At 39.1% G+C, this 16,522-nt stretch overlaps 1 protein-coding gene across 4 annotated transcripts in view; it reads left to right on the top strand.

Annotated features, from left to right (window-relative positions):
- Positions 1-1,567: 1,567 nt before the first annotated feature.
- Positions 1,568-16,522, top strand: part of GALNT13 (polypeptide N-acetylgalactosaminyltransferase 13) — a 655,617-nt gene continuing 640,662 nt past the window's right edge. For 3 of the 4 annotated variants that reach the window (XM_019985184.2, XM_070767827.1, XM_070767816.1), the window contains exon 1: positions 1,661-1,784. The gene's annotated coding sequence lies outside the window, so the exon portion shown is untranslated. The other variant, XM_070767821.1, reaches the window with a different exon arrangement.

Here is a 16,522-nt window from a genome sequence, read left to right as displayed (position 1 = left end):
GGTGTTAAGAGTGGCACCCTGTGTCCTCACACAGGACAGAAACACTAATTGATGAGGTTGGAAGTGCTGCCCAGGGTGGACAGTGTAGGAGGGAAAATTAAATATAGTTATTATCATACCAATTTAGGTAATCATTGATTCATGAAAAGATATAAAGATAATGCCTCTAAAAATTGCCTTTCGTGGATATAATCAAGAATGTCACTGATACCCTAGATTATAATTAATAATAGACATTTATGCAACATGACTCAATATTTTTGGAGTAACTCTTATATCCTCCTCTAGTTTTCCCATATAAGCTAAGAAGAGGGAGCTAAGATAACATGAGATGGCCTACATTATCCCTCTTAAAATTAAGAAAACTGAAACGGTATTAAAAACCCTAACTAACCAGGGGTCAACAGTGAATAAATGGCAAAACATAAACCTGAACTCAGCAATCCCAATTTCCCAGAAGAGTCCCTCCCACATGGCAGAGGGGGTTAGGTCCCAAGTCTTCAGATGCTAATAATATCTGAGTCTTAAGTTCGTGCCTCTTTCCATGCACTATTCTAAAACCCTTACAGATAATTTAATTCACTCAGTCTCATGGACTTTCTACGACACTACACATTAGCTTTACACTGAAATGCAGACATTCAGGTGCTTCAGTGTATGTGTTTTTGCTGTTAGAGACCCTATCTTCTTGACTAAGAAAGGAATTCAGAGCCTTGCTTTTTTCTTTACCGCTCCCTGAAAAATTTAAGAGCACAAGGAAGCCTTTTGCATTTCCAGGTCTCTTACAATGATTTCGGTGGCAGCAGCTGTCTCTAGCCAGAACACTAGGATCCTGCCAGGGTAAACGAACTGTTATGGACAAGAGGCCAAACTCTTGTCTGTCCTTTCTAATTCAGGGAGCCTAAACCTCAAGTTCCCTGCAGCTTATCTCCAATGGAGAGCCGACAGCTGGGGTGGGGTTGCCGGAGCTTTCCCGAGGACAGTCTGCACCCCAGCACCCCTCTAGAAGGTTATCCGGTGCTCTGGGCTAACACAGTGTACACAGCCTGTTTTCGCACAGTGGGACCCCAGGCCGGCCAGGGATCGCGGGGCGCTCTGGGGGGAAAGGACCCGACCCCTCGGTTGCTCTTGGGGGCCGTGACTGCCAAGTATCGCGGGACTTGTGCACATCGCAGGAGCGGCAGCTCCAGGAGCAGCTGGAGCGCGCTCTGTGCGCACCACCCCAGCCCGGGGAGGAGCGGGAGCCGGGAGGGAGGAGGGTTCGGGGTGCTGGTTACGTAAATTATACTAGCCCAGTGAGAGGCCTCCAGGCTGGGGCTACGGGAGGAGGAGGAGGGCCCGCGCAAGGAGGAGGGGCTGAGAGGCAGCGGGCCGGGGTGGGAGGGGGGCGGGGGCCGGGGGCGAAGTGACCAGGCGGTGGCGGCGGCTCTGCCGAGGTGACAATGTGTTAGGAGCCCTCGCTCGGTCTCTTGCGGCTCCTTGGCCTTGGCGCCCGCTCTCGAGGAGCCCTCCAGCCCGCCGCTGCGCTATGAGGGCGCCTCTCCAGGGCTGGCCGAGGCCGGAGCCGGCTCGCTCTTCTCCCGGGGAAGTGTGAGCAGAGAGGCGCGGGCGGGAAGTGGGACTGCGCGCGGCGCTCGCGGGCCGGCGCGGGTTCCAGGTGAGCACGGGATCGGTGTGCCCCACACTCGTCGCAGCCGGCCGGCACCTGCCGGGTTGGGTCGGAGGCTGAATTCCGTGCGTGGACCGCCGTTCCCTCTTCGCGGGATCCCTGGCCACGACAGCAGGTCTCCGTCTCTCTCACTCTCTCTTGCTTCCCCTCTGATTGTCTGGGAACAGTCCTCTTTGGGTGGCCCGAGTGCCTGGGTGGGCGCCTCGAAGTCCCGCAGCGGGTGGCAGCGCACGGAGCCGAGAGCTCCGAACCAGTCCCAGGAAAGGGGCGCCGGCGAACCCGGTACACCGGCCTCTCGGGCTCTCGAAGCGCGCTTGCTCGCCGCTGCAAGTGCGGAGGAAAGACCGCCAGGCGCGGAACTTTCTACCGCTGCCCGCCCCCTACCCTGCTCTCTCTGCTCCCCGGCCAAGCTGGGGGGCGCCGGCCACCCTCTGCGCTTCACTGGCGCTCAGCCCCGGGGGGACATGGCCTTCCAGCCCCAGCAACTTTCTCCCACCAGCTGCGGGCGGTGTGGCGCTGCGGTGCTCTGACGCTTCTACACCGGGCTTTCAACACCGGGGACGCGCTGGGTCTCGGGTGTCGTCCTCGACGGTTGCCTTCCTCTATATTTCTGCCTTCCTTTGCGTCTTAGTCTCTACTTGTCCGTGTCTGAGTCAGTTTCTTTCTCTAATTCTTGATCTGGCTTACCGCATCCGCTCCGGGTTTGTCTCTCTCTCTCATTCTCTTTCCCCCTGTTTTTCTTGGGATGTTCCCGCGTCTCCGTTACTTTATCTTTTCCGCTTTCTCTCCGTCTTACCTTATTTTTTTATGTTTTTTTTCCCTCTCTCTGCCTCTCTCCTCTCATCTCTCCTGCCTCGTCCCCCCGAACACCACCAGCTCCCATATTCCGAGACTCCTTGTCCAGGGGAGAACACCCCGGCCCTCCTGGGCACCTCCAGGTACAGAGACCTCCTTTCTCAGAGCCGGAGGAGACTTGGGGATGGAAGCGGAGTGCTCTTGTCTGGGCTGTCGTGAGGGGACTGAATGAGAGTCGCAAGGGCCGCCTCCCCGCCCCGGGTCCGAGGGCTCTGCGCTGCTGAGAACCCGGGCTCACGAAGGCTGCTGTTTGGACAGCGTTAGCTGCGGGTGCCCCTCCTCTTACTCCGTTCTTTGCCTAGAATCAGTTGAATTTCCAGGTGGAGAGTCTACATCTCCACTCTTTACAGGCAGCCACGGGAGGAGACAGTGGGCAGATGAATACAGAAGCTTCGGGATCCAGGGACATCTAACCTGGAAAGGGTGGAAGCTTTCCTGAGGCAAAGGTGTTGCTGTCTGAGGAGCACTGGGGACTGCCTGCCTTCAACTGTCGTAACACTCAATCCGTGAGCGGTTTCTTTGGGACAGACAGCCGTCACTCTTCCCTGAAATGCATCATAGGGATTTTATTTGCAGGGTTAAAGACACTGACTGCCCCAGCCCCTTGAAATTTCGAGTATCCTTGGGGCCCCGGATCTTCAGCTTTATATGAAGACTGCTTTTGCTCAAGGTTGCTCCCCCCGCCTCAGTGTGTGTGTGTGTGTATGTGTGTGTGTTTGCGTTCCTGCCCTCTAGTGTTAGAGAAACCTGCTGGTTTGAGAATATTGAAAAGTAAGGTGAACCTATTGGTGACTTACTTTTGATCTCTCCCCTTCTCAGGTCGTTCTCCTTACCTTCACCCATCCTTTCCTTTTCTTCATCTTGACTTTTTTGTTGCAGTAGTAATCTTTCCTTTGCCCTGATCTCAACAAACTCCTCTCCTGCAGAATTAGAACCTCAATATTGAAACATCATTTGAGTCCTTAAGAGGTGGATAGATTTGGAGAATTTTCATAGCCTAAAGCAGGCTTTCAACATAAGAAAACATGCCATTTTTCTGCATCGTTCAGTGCAAACCAGGATTTCACATCTCTTCCTTATGCCCCTGCCCACATTCAACTCCACTGAGAATTTTCCCTGGCTTCTCCTCCTTGTTTAAATAAATGCTTTTCATTCACCATTTCTGTGATGCTCATCCCATTCTAGGGCTTAAGCTGATTGCTTAAGTAGAGGCACTAAGCAGTTTTGGGAAGAAGAAAAGAAAGGTTTTCCAAAGGAAACAAAGTGCTTCTGGTATAGATTAATTCTGGATCCCAGTGTCCAGAGTGGGGCCAGGTGCTGTCTCAGATATTCAGACCCTAGCACAGTGTAGGAAAACTAGTAAATGCTTCCCAGAAACTTACTGGTTGATTGATTAGCATGGAGCTAATCATAGGCTTTGAAGTCACCTAGCTATGTGAATGTCTACATACAAGAAGTTGAATTCTACCTCTTGTTTGTTTGTTTCACTTAGTCTTTTATGAATGGGAATTGAGGACTAGCAGAAGGTGAAACATGAGTCCTCTGTGTCCTTAACCCATTCGCTGCTTGAATTTGACCTTCTCTGCAAGTCTTTAACTTGGCTGATGTTCTTTAATAGTCAGTGCAGAATTGAGGAAATGAGTTTAGAGGCTCTGATGGTGGCATCTCTCAGCCTTCTTACCTAAAAGTAAACTAGAGCATGACATTTGTGAGTGAATACTTTCCGGTGGTTTTCACACGTGAAAAGTTCTCTTTTTTTAATGTAAAGAACAGATGTATCAGCTTAAAATATTTGGGGCCCATAAATTAATCTGCAAACTCAATCACTAAATAATTTATAGGTTCCTTTATTGCTTGAAATGTATGTGAGAGTGTGATACTACATGTGTATGAGAATTTGCAAAGTACCTGGAAATGTAATGCCTCCTGATACAAGTTTCTAGTAGGAATCCCTGTGCTGCTGTATTGTTTTCATGATGCCATGACAGTCACCTCTTAAAATAGTTGAGGATTTACCATGAATATTGTTCTGGAGCGTGTTCAAGGCAATTTTGCTTTTAAAACATTACTTATAAATCAGCTCCTACTCTATCCAGTTTTTCATATTTAAAAATAGCAAAGACATAGTGAAGATGGAAATTCTAATATTGGTTGAGATACATTCTGATCTCTTAAGAATATTGAGACATATTTAACTTTTTAAAGATGTACATTACTTTCAGGTTTAAGTTATGTCAGAGTGAAATACAGTGTTTCCATTTTGCCAACTTGATTCTAAGAAGTGGTAGTTGTACAAGAACATTTCCATCTAATAGAGATTTTGTAACTTTTTAAAAATTTTGGCATTTTAGGAAGAGGGTGCGAACAAGGAATAAATGGATACTTTTATTCTTTCTGGTTAGGAAAATGAAGAAGATATTGATATTTCTGAATAAAAAGAAAATTATAGAAGATGATTGAGAGTAAAGTATGAATAAAGTCCTGCCATGTGAAATAAATAACAATGCTACATGTCTCTGATAAGTGTTTTTGTGCTTTATGAAAATGAGCAGATCCTATAGTTTTGTCCTTTAATTTGCTTTATTAAGCATCCTATTTTCAAGATGCAGCTCCTGCAATAAGCAACAAATTCTTGATTGTGACTTTTAATACATTGCCTCTTGGGGCTTGTGTTGATATCAGTAGGAAAAACATGTAGCCCTCTTAAATCTAATGAAATCTAGCAGGATCACTACTTTGGAGTCTGAGTGACCATATGCCTAATTATCCAAGAATTTTAACTGGACTTTGTTTTTTTAATCCTTCCTGTCATCAGAGTAAACATATGTGGAACATCAAATCAAGACATATATATATACATATATATGTATATGCTGCTGCTGCTAAGTCGCTTCAGTCCTGTCCGACTCTGTGCGACCTCAAAGACGGCAGCTCACCAGGCTCCCCGGTCCCTGGGATTCTCCAGGCAAGAGCACTGGAGTGGGCTGCCATTTCCTTCTCCAATGCACGAAAGTGAAAAGTGAAAGTGAAGTCGCTCAGTTGTGCCTGACTCTTAGAGACCCCATGGACTGCAGCCTACCAGGCTCCTCCATCCATGGGATTTTCCAGGCAAGAGTACTGGAGTAGGGTGCCACTGCCTTCTCTCTTTCTCTCTCTCTCTCTCTCTCTATATATATATATATATCAGAGAAGTGCTACAACTACCACTTCTTAAACTCAAGTTGAAAAAATAGAAACATTGTATTCCACTCATATAACTTTAACCTGAAAGTAATGTACATTGTTAAAAAGTTAAATGTGTCTCAATATTCTTATCATTAGAGATCAGAATGTATCTCAACCAATATCAGAATTTCCACCTTCACTATGCCTTTGCTATTTTTAAATTTTATATATATATATATATATATATATATATATATATATCGGAGAAGGCAATGGCACCCCACTCCAGTACTCTTGCCTGGAAAATCCCATGGATGGAGGAGCCTGGTAGGCTGCAGTCCATGGGGTCGCTAAGAGTCAGGCACAACTGAGTGACTTCACTTTCACTTTTCACTTTCATGCATTGGAGAAGGAAATGGCAACCCACTCTAGTGTTCTTGCCTGGAGAATCCCAGGGATGGGAGAGCTTGGTGGACTGCTGTCTGTGGGGTCACACAGAGTTGGACACGACTGAAGCGACTTAGCATAGCATACTGTATATATATATACTGAGTCTGACAGTCTACTTGATGATATTTCATAATATTTCCTATGCTGCACTATAGACACACTAAGCATATATCTGAATACATAAATCACATTTAAAGATCCTATACTGTCTGCTTTGATAAACCATTTTAACATTTTAAGTCATTTTAACATTTTAGACTAATATTTACAATTTATATATTAAAGCACATTGTTTGGTTAAATTTTTCTGCCATTCAGTTACAGACATACATATTTTTGAAGAGTCCAGCTTCCCATTGTGAAATTTAGTACTTAGAAAATTCACAGAAATTTGTGAAAATGAAAATACACATGAATTTACTAGTAGTTGGTCATCGTTTGGGGCATTATAAGCAATTATCTTTGGGAACAAAGTATAATAAAATCGATTTTATTTATTTGATATTTATTTCTTTTTGATTAAGATTTAGACCTATGTGTATGTTCTCAAGGTAGTATATTTACAATAATATGTTTAATTGGTCTGAGATAGTTATCAAGAAATTATTACAAATGGCTAAAGACATTTATGTGATTAATATGTGTTCTAATGTCCCTTTTAGATACAGTAGCTAAAATTCATTTTTAGCTATTAGTTTTCCAATTTTATTTATCTTTAATATATTTAGGGCCTATTTAAGCTGAAATTCTTAATTTTTAAAAATTATTGCTACAGGTTATTAAGAGATTGCTGGCATCTAACTTTCCTCTGAGGACCCAAATATCCAAATAATTATAAATCTCATAAACTATCAGGTTCTCTTTTAATGTTTGTTATTATTATCCTCCACAATTGACCTGAAACAAGATGCAAAATATTGGTTGTTAAACATTGTTCCATCTTAATGGTTAACCCTCCCAACATGGCTTGAGAGGGATGTAGGGGAAGTGGTGACTGTTACCATCATCGCAGGAACATATTTGTGATCCGCTTTTAGGTGAGAAGATGTAAAACACTGTCCAGATAAATATTCACCCGTCTTTGTTTTTTCTTCGAGAAGTACTTACTATTAAGATAGATGGGAACTCTCCAAGATATTCCAGGGTTTCTACCATGATGTAGAATTAATTGGGATTCTATTTAGTACATTAAACTACATTGAATTGTCACTTAAATCTTGTTTAAGATCTTGTAGAACATTATAAGAAGAGTGTGATTAAACTGTTGTTGGTACTCTGGTGAACAATACATGCGCTGAGTAGCCACTGTAAACAGGAGAGTTTCAGACAGAGCTTGCACATTCAAAATCATCTAAATTATACCTCAGAGACTGTAGCAAATGTCAACTTAGTCTCTTGCCTAATATTAATTGCTTTGCTATTATAAGCTCAGTGCCATTTTTTTTGTTGTTATAAATGAATTTTGACATAGGAGGAGGATTATCTTCTTGTAGACCAGAAGCATAACAATTTAATTTCCTTTTGAGATTTTTATTATATAATTAGTTTCAGATAGAGAGGATGGGATTTATATGACTATCAAGACCCCTGTGCAGTACCACCATTAGGCTAATGAAAACAAAATTGGGAACAAATACTTGGAAACAAATATATGTAAAGGTTGTAGCCATTTTGATTTATTGATGAGGGAGTTAAAATGATGAAGAGTTACAAAGTGATAAAATAACTAAAATTTATTGGATACATACTTTGACTTGTATTGTGAGTAAGTAAATATCTAACAGCTCGTACTATAGTTTATCCTCAAAATACTATGAATTATATGTAGTATTACTATCCCCACTGATAAATGAGGAAGCACATATGCAATATCACACAGCTGATCTGTATTAATATTAGGGGCAGGGATCACATCAGTTATATCTATCTCTGAAGCCAGTGCTCTAAGAGTTCTCAAAATGACATTTTCACTAATAAATTTTTTTTTTAAATGAGTGTCAACTTCCATGTGGACATTTTCTTTTTGCACAATGAGAATAATTTTTAAGTCTATTTATATCACAGTCATTTTATCAAAGAATGGACATTGTAACAACAATAAGATGGCAGAACTAAATCACAAAATATAGTCCTTAAAGTAGAATAAATTTAGCTTCCTGTACTTTCTACATTGCATTTATTTTTCTAATTTAACAAAGACTGAAGAAAATTCATCACAGTCTGGTAATTTATTTCACCACATTCTGTAGCCTGCGATTGGAACCCTCCTTAGTCTGAGCCACTCAAATATACTGCTACCCAGTGGGTCCCAAGCACCCATGCAACACAGGCCAGCGTGGGTGTGATATCTGTGACTTTGTCCTTATAGTTATTCCTTTCTCTTTCTAGTTGCAAGTCTGGGCAATACGATTTGTATCTAGGAAGGATGGTAACAGTTACCCTAAGCCTCAGTTTACTGCTTCAATTTTTTTTTGAAAAAATTAGAGAATTGGAGGCAATTTGATCTTTTGTGGTAGTTAACCACAAATCATTATTACTAAGACAGTGCCAATCTGTGTCCTTGGATAAAGAATGAATACTGGGCGAAAACAAAAGGAGCATGTCTCAAGAACTTATTCTATCCTCTTTAACCAGTATGTCCCAGTCTTTAGGGCTCAATTTGATCCCTTTTTTTTGCATGTTTATTTTCCTTGATGAGGACAAAGCAGTTTTGCTTTAGGTAAGAAAGAAAATTCCAAAGCTAAACTTCTAACTGCTTTTGTAAAACTGACTGATGCTATTAAACCCCAAGTTGCTTTGGACAGTGACTGTTGTGGCCATGGAAGGGGAAGTGGACACTGGTGGACTGTGTGGGATATAATTAAATTGACTTGAGACGTTGTTTAATGTCATTGCCAGCAAACCAGTTTGGAAACTGAAATTATCTCAAGAGGTTTTGTTTGTTTGTTTTAATATAGGTTGTCAGATTCCACTGATACATATTCTCATTTGCCTGGGATAGATACATAGGGATCTATCTTTATAAATATTTTTCTAGATAAGTTTGATGTACAAGGTTTCAAGCAACTGAACTACTTCTAGAACACGTTTCAGATTTAATAATTTTTAGTCAATTAAACAAATATAGAAGTTACTATGTCCTGGACATTATTCAGAATACTTAACAGATATTAATTAATTCATTTAATCATAACAACCCCTGAAAGTAGGTTTTATTAGTATCTCCATTTATAGACAAGGAAATTGAGACACAGAAAGGTTAAGTGAGTTGCCCAGGGGAAGTTGCTGAATGGTGGAGCATGGACTATGCTATTTTGATGAAACAGTTAATGGTCTGCTTTAAGTCACAAAGCTTGAAGCAATAGAAATGAAAATGGAACCCAGATTTCTGTGTTTTGTTTCCTATTTGAAGAATTTTTGCCTTTAAAAGTAAAGGAAGAAAATCTGATGAACAAAGTCAAAAACAAAACATGTTTACCCTTTAGAAGTCATAGCACCAGATTAATAAAGAAATTTAATTATGAAAGATAATAAATGTGGAAAAACAGTAGCTTTCTTCAAGTAGATTTATTCTTGACTTTTCTTCGGTGCAGACCCACCCACCCTCTCCCCACCATCCCTAGCAAAAAAAAAAAAAAAAAAAAAAAAATGAAAAGAGCAAGAAGTTAACACAGAGATGTAGACAAAAGGAAAAAACCTGTAAGAGGGATTTCTATATAGAGATTTCAATCTATAACTAAGATCTACCTTAGTTAAAATAAAAAATACCTTATTGTCCTGCAATTACTGTTCATAAATTATTTAGATTACACTAGGAAATATTAATATTTTAAAAAGGATTGGGGAAATCCTGCTGAAAAATCTTGATATTTTTCTTAAATAAGTTTTGTGAAAGCTTTATATAATATAGAGTATCTATACTCATTTGTAATCACTGTTAATTTATAGAGAATTGATGTATTTATCTTTGAGGAGGTGCTCCTTCTGATATTTGGTTGATTTTTAGCAACTTTCTATTATCTATTCTTGTTTAAAGAACTTATGTAGTATTTAATGAGCTTTCTTCAGTTTTAAAAATATTATTTTAAATGGGTATTTGATTAGATTGTTATAAATTGTTTAAATTAGATACCCCAGTAATGAGTCATTCTACCTGCCTGGTATTTTAAAACGTAAAAATCTACACTTAAAAACAATTCTGTTTTCAGATTCTGTAAGTGAAGTGAGAGGTATGAGATTACTGATTGAATTTTAAAACTCACTTCTACAGTCTTCTCTCTTTCTCTCATGGTAAATTCCACCTCTTTTTCTGAATCCTCAAAGCTCATATTTCTTTGATTCTCCTGATAATTCAGTCTCAAATGGGACTATACATCACTTGTCCTGAAAAATATTAGAAACCAGCCTGTGCCTAATCATGGTTCAGATTTCACTCATATCCTGTAGATTTTCAGGGGAGCTCTGTCTTTCCTTCTGAAATAAATACTGTTTCATAATTTCTCAATATGCTTTTTCTTCTGTATTTTTTCCTGGCTCCTCTCTTCCTTCTTCATGATGCTCTTGACTTTAAATTGTCCTTCTTCTGGGGCTTAATACATCCTCATAGAGCAGGGCTGGACTTATCTATTAGCTTTTTTTTTTTTTTCCTTTTTTGATTCTATAAAAATGTAAATAAAAAAGCTTCTGTTCATTTCATCATCTAGTCCCTGAGTAGGTAAGAGACAGACGCTCTAGCTCTTGCATCTGGGTCATTTAGCAGGAGGCTTGGGATGCTAAATTTGCATCTCATTACCTTTGTCTACTTTTAGAATGGTGTGCCTGGGCCCTGTGGTCAGTTGGCAGTATGCAGCCCTGGCTCCAAGGGAATGCTATGATACTTGAGGGGATGCCAATTTCAGTTGCCATCCAGTTCTCACATTCCTTGGTCCGATTTTCCTTATAAGATTTCCAATATATGTTTTATTATTGACTCTATACTATTGACTTCATGTCAGAAATTCATTGTGATATTAATCGATAGGTTATGATGAACAACTTTTATAATTTATATTCCATGGCTTCTATTCTCTGACTTCGGGATAATGTTTTTCCTATTAGGTAAACCTAGAGCAAGCATTTTGTCACAGATTTTTTAAGAGTTTTATTGTTGTGTCCTATGTTGAGATGAATTGTAGGTAATTGGATGGTGCAGCTGAATTAACACATTGAATTGCTGGTTATGAGACACTTCATTTGCTGTTGCAGACAACAATAGGCCCATTTTGCTTCTACAATGCACAAATTCTTATTATCTGTATAAAATTCTAATTCTAGTAGAATAACATGTATGCATCATTTCCATTCCTTTTGTGAGGGAAAATAACTTCAACGAATGTAAGATATTTGCCACTATTTCATTAAATAATTTTGAATTTCAATACACTTTTTGTTTGAGAATGTTAATCAGTTGCCCACAAAAATGACCCCTCAGAACATGAAATCAGGAGTCCCACTTTTACCCTGCATACCCTAAAATGTGTGGAGGTGTGCAGTTTGCATTAATTTTTGTGGAGAGCCTCACTTGAATGATTCTGAACAGCATTGCTGTCATCAGGAGTATGGTGATATGCAACAGTGTCATTTTTAGGCTTCTTACAAGCATAACAAGAATTACGTTTGTTCTTGGGTTTTTCTTCATTTTAGGTGTTTTAGGGGCAACTTCTCTAGGGAGGATGGAGACATATCTTTATCTAAACTTTCTCCTGAAAACTCATTAACTTAAGCATTAAATTAAGGAGTTAAAAAGATATCAAACTGTTACAAAGTGTATGAAGTAAAGCCAGGCAGAGGAAAACTGCTGAAGATGTGGGGAAGAGGGTGCTGCTTTGTTCTGAGTAAGCCCCAAAAGGCTTAAGTGAGAGACTAGGGCTGAAACAAAGTAATCAGCTGGAATGCGGGCATGCGTGCTAAGTCACATCAGTTGTGTCCGACTCTGTGCAACCCCATGGACTGCAGCCTGCCAGGCCCCTCTGTCCATGGGATTCTCCAGGCAAGAATACTGGAGCGGGTTGCCATGCCCTCCTTCAGGGGATCTTCCCAACTCAGGGATTGAACCTGTGTCTCTTATGTCTCCTGCATTGGCAGGCAGGTTCTTTACCACTAGTGCCACCTGGGAAATACTAGTATTAGTGGTTCAGTTGTGTCCAGCTGTTTGTGACCCCATGAACTGTAGCCCATCAGGTGCCTCTGTCCATGGAATTCTTCAGGCAAGAATACTAGAGTAGGTAGCCATTCCCTTCTCCACTGGATCTTCCCGACCCAGGGATTAAACTCAGGTCTTCTGCATCAAAGGCAAATGCATTACTGTCTGATGGGATAGCTGGCCTTTTCTTCACTAATTCTACTTCCTATGCAAATATCCTTGTAGCAAGTTTTTTTTTTTTTTTTTTTTTTCACTTTCTCTCCTAACTATCCCGCTTTACATAGACTAATGGAATTATATGAGCTGCTAAGAGACAAGAGGGGCAACTCAGGATAAAGCATCTTACAACTGTGGAATAAATTCCCTTTTATTTTGACACTTGGGATCTTCAAGCCTAATAATCAAATCCTTGCTTACCCAAAAGCAAAGTCTTCTAAACAGCAAGACCCACTTAAGTACAGAAGGTTCAGCCATTTCTGTTCCTTTATTGTTAAATAGAAAGCATCAACCAAGTATCACCAGACATTTAAGAAGTATTTTATGAAAAAATATTAGTAAAAAACTGCAACACAAATGAAACTAAGAAAGCTGAAAACCAGTGACCAATGAAATGACCTTGCATGGACCAGATAATTAAAAAATCATAAAGGAGACCAAAAAGTAAAATTTTTGAAGCGTTTCTAGAATATATTACATTCATAAAACAAGAAGATGATAGGGAAGAGACACAATAAATGAACAAGAAAAACTATTGGAAATTAAAGATTTTCAGATCAATAGTTTAAGGGAACATTTTTAATTCAAATACACAAAAAACCTGAGCAATGCAAAGGAAAAGAACAAAAAGGTAAAAAGAATCACTATAAATCTCCCTGAAGCATGACTTCCTGCTAATTGGAGTTCTGATTATAAGAAAACAAAATATATAGTTAGAACTATTTTAAAAATTAATAGAATCATTCTCAAGTTTATTAAGGAAGATGATTTGCAACTCAAAATTCCATGTCCAATATCCATTCAAAATATCAATCAAGTGCAAGGGTAGAATTAATACATTTTCGGGCATCTAATGATTAAATATGCTTTCCTCAAATATAATCTTTCTTATAAAATTACTTGAGGTTGACCCCCATCAAAGTATAGTTAAGAGAAAGAGAAAGATATAGCATAAAAGCTATGAAGTAATCCTATAAGGCAAATGATTCATATTACTTTAATCTGATATAGAGTTAATATAAAAGAAGTAGAAAGCTTTGTCTGGTGGGAGGCTCTAGGATAAAGGGGGATATTATGCAACCTTTAAAGTCCAAGAAATATTTGAGAAGACAAAGAAAAATAGTGTAAAAATGAAAAAAGAAGTGTAAACTCCATCCAAGAAGAACCAAAATATATACGAGAAAGGAAAGTAACCATAGAACTCTAGTTGGCACTGAAATGAATAATATTTTTATATTACTTAAATATAAGTGTTTTTTTAACTTTTTTTTTTTTTTACTGATTTTCAATTTTCAGTATCAATCTTTAGCTAAAAAGTGGAAGAGAATCATAATTATAGACAGAATGCAAATATTAGCAATGGCATTGCCACAGTAAACATACAGATGGAAGAGGTTGGGAAGTAGGTATGATGCTTGGAGAAAACAGAAGGAAAGGACAGAAATTGGAAGATTAGCGTATTACAAAATAGGGGTCAAGAGATGGTACCTACAGTTGCTGCAAGTTAATTTTACATTCCTTAAAATTAAAAAAAAAATCTAAGAGAAGGAATAATAATATTAATAAAAATATAGAGAAACGTGGAGTGTGGTATGTGAGATAATTTAGATAATGTCTGAAATATTTTGGGTCCGTTTGTTTGGTCAAAATATGCTTTAATTTTTTTTTTAAATGTAGTTGCTTTTGGTGTGTCTCTACTCTCCAGATTTTCACAGATACCAATCACTCTCTGTTAAATCACCTTGATCTGTAAAGACATTTGAATTTAACCATTTTGTTTTAGAACTAATACATAATTAAAGGTGATTCCCTCTGGGGAGAGGAATAGTTTGGAGTTAACGGAGGGGACTCCAAGCTATAAGAAATATAAATACTTGGAAATTTTATTATTAAACACAGTATCAGTCATCCCTTACAGTATTATAAAAATTATGGGACTAAGAGGAGAGAATTGGATTATGGTCATGGTAAAACCCTTAATAAATTCTGTAGCATGTCATTTTAAATTCTTTGGATCTCAGTTTTCTCATCCTTGAAATGATGCAACTGGTAATACAAAAACAAAAAGCATGGTATGACTGTATTCTAGTGTTTATTTATTTTCCAAATGTAGGCCTATCATTTTCTTTGAAAATGAAAGAACTATATGTTTTCTAGGTCTTATTTTCTTATAATTAAAAACAAACATTTTTTGTGATGTAAACATGCAAAGCATTACCAAATGATTCTCCAGAAAATCCTATTTCCATTCCACCTCTGTTTTCCTAAACATTTAATAGCTAGCACTCAACAATAATTTTAAACAACATTTTGTAGTGGTTTCCAGATAGAGACTGTAAATTTTATAGTCCTCTGTGTTATTAAATTGTACCAGTTACTCTGATTACCTGATGTGTCTGCAGATTCACAGAGGAATTGAGAGATGAAGGATGGCTGTTTCAACATTACACAGATGTGAGAATATTGCCGTCTTAGATCGGCAGCTGCTCTGGAAGTTCTCATTGCTTCTTCTTATTTGGGCTAACACTTTAATTTTGTAGCTAATCAGAAATAGTTGCTTTAAAGATGCTAGCTATTCCTAATGAATGTGAGAACACAGATGTGTCCCATAAGAAATGTCTAACCTGCTGATTGTTAGAAGATTTCTGTGTGTGTGTGCTTTAGCATCTTTTAACTGTGAACATTTATTCAACAAACTAAAAGAAAATTGTAATAACTTTCTATGGATAGATAGAAATAAAGACATTGGCAGAAAGAGAGACAGAGACCAGAGGCAGACAGAGAGAGAAGAGAAATAAGGAGTAATGAAGGTTCTGGTCTCTCCATATGCCCCCACTTGGCAGTTTGGGCCTTGTATAACGTAAAAAGTAGTGAAAACTGAGAACACAAATTACATATTAATTAATATGTTACAATCTAGTATTTTTATGATATGGAAGGCTAGGAGATTCTGAAGTGAGAAAAAACAGGTCAACAGTGAGGCATTCTTTAAAGCTGTAGGGGTCTGGTTTCTGTTGACAGGTTGTAATTATAACCCCTTGGGTCACCTCTTTTCACTGTTTTCTGAGTGATCTGGCTTTTGGACAGTGACTGGGGGAAGTGAAGAGGATGCTTTGTCCCTTTATCTCACCTGGTTCGATGAATCAAAGGTCTATTAAATTTCCTTTTAAAGGTGGAGTTCTTGACAATGAGTTTGAGCAAGCTTCAGGAGTTGGTGATGAGCAGGGAAGCCTGGCATGCTGCAGTTCACGGGATCACAAAGAGTCAGACACGACTGAGCAACTAAACTGAACCGAACCCTTGGCAATTAATTATAACCTTCAGCTTATGAATCATACCTTAATTCTTAAGTAAAAAAAAATGCCGATATTCGAGTTTGCAAGAGGCAGTGGAACGTGTTTGTGTTGAAACTACAAGTTTAAGACTGTGGTGCCTGCATACATGTAGTTCAGAAATTTTGAACTATTCAGTTGCTTAAGCAGGTTAACAAAGCACAGTTAGACAGCTTCTGTGGGATTTAAGTATTTCTCTTTAAACTGCAAGTGACAGCGATCGTGGCTAACACTAATACAACCCAGGTTTGTAATTGGTTATAAGGATTTCTTTTAGGGGCTTTATGTAATATTGGCACTTTCAATTCTCACAATTCTAAGAACCAGATGTTTATTTTCATCTTCCTAATAATTATAACTGCTTTCATGGGTTGAGGTGATTATGCATGTAATGTACTGATTACTGTCCCTGGCACTTAGGAAGTGCTTAACAAATGCTAGCTGCTATTAGTGTATCTCCCCTTCTAGGGTCCTCCACTGGCATGTAGTATGTCAGGTGCCTAGAAATCTGATCTGCTTAACCGATTTCCAAGATAAAATTCTCAGACCTGCAAGAGTTATTGTGCAGAGTAACTGTAAAATCAGATCCCAGGAGGCAATAAATAAATAGCAGTTAAAGATAGGATTGAAGCCAAGCAAAATAGAAACCCAGTA

This window comes from Bos indicus, chromosome 2 (assembly GCF_029378745.1).
Source record: "Bos indicus isolate NIAB-ARS_2022 breed Sahiwal x Tharparkar chromosome 2, NIAB-ARS_B.indTharparkar_mat_pri_1.0, whole genome shotgun sequence".
Lineage (NCBI taxonomy): Eukaryota > Metazoa > Chordata > Mammalia > Artiodactyla > Bovidae > Bos > Bos indicus.
Note: the sequence above shows the minus strand (reverse complement) of the source record. Positions and strands in the feature narration are given on the sequence as shown.